The sequence below is a fragment of the Grammomys surdaster genome, unplaced genomic scaffold (genome assembly GCF_004785775.1).
Source record: "Grammomys surdaster isolate TR1022 unplaced genomic scaffold, NIH_TR_1.0 125780, whole genome shotgun sequence".
Taxonomy (NCBI): Eukaryota; Metazoa; Chordata; class Mammalia; order Rodentia; family Muridae; genus Grammomys; species Grammomys surdaster.
Genome location: NW_021620611.1, coordinates 3,379,886 through 3,380,526, shown reverse-complemented (window position 1 = coordinate 3,380,526; position 641 = coordinate 3,379,886).

The window sequence follows — 641 nt, the reverse complement described above, 5'->3', positions numbered from 1 at the left end:
CTCTCTCTCTCTCTCTCTCTCTCTCTCTCTCTCTCTCTCTCTCTCTCAACACACACACACACACACAGGCCTAGGGGATCAAAAACTATATAGTTTAATATAGGTCCACTTTTAAAATTTCTCACAACTATCAAATAAAAGCCTAACGTGCTGTTCTGTAGATGAACTCCGGCCTGACGTCTCGCCGTCTCATCTTGCATTGCAATCCCTAAACAGTGCATCACCACATGCATTACTGGCTCCAAAGCATGTGGCAAATCTTGAAAGCCGTTAAGAGCGAAGTCCCACTCAACAACTTTGGGAATGGCATCGATACTCCAAGGCACATAACTAGAATGTAGGCAACCTCCAAGAGAAGTATACAGGAAGCTCTATTTTAAAAATGTGACATAAAAACAGAAGTGCAGAAATACTTAGTGTTTTACCTAGAATAGCCACACAGCCTTCTTTCAAGCATAAAAGTCATTTGATCAGACTCCAAACCGACCTGCACTGTTACCTGTAACTTTCAGAGAACTTCAAGACTTCATGAGATTAATAAAGGAGCAAAGGGGAACCAGACACGATGCCATTTAAAAATGACTCACCAGTTAACCAATCACAGAAAGCACTCAAGAGTTGGGAGATATATACATATCTAT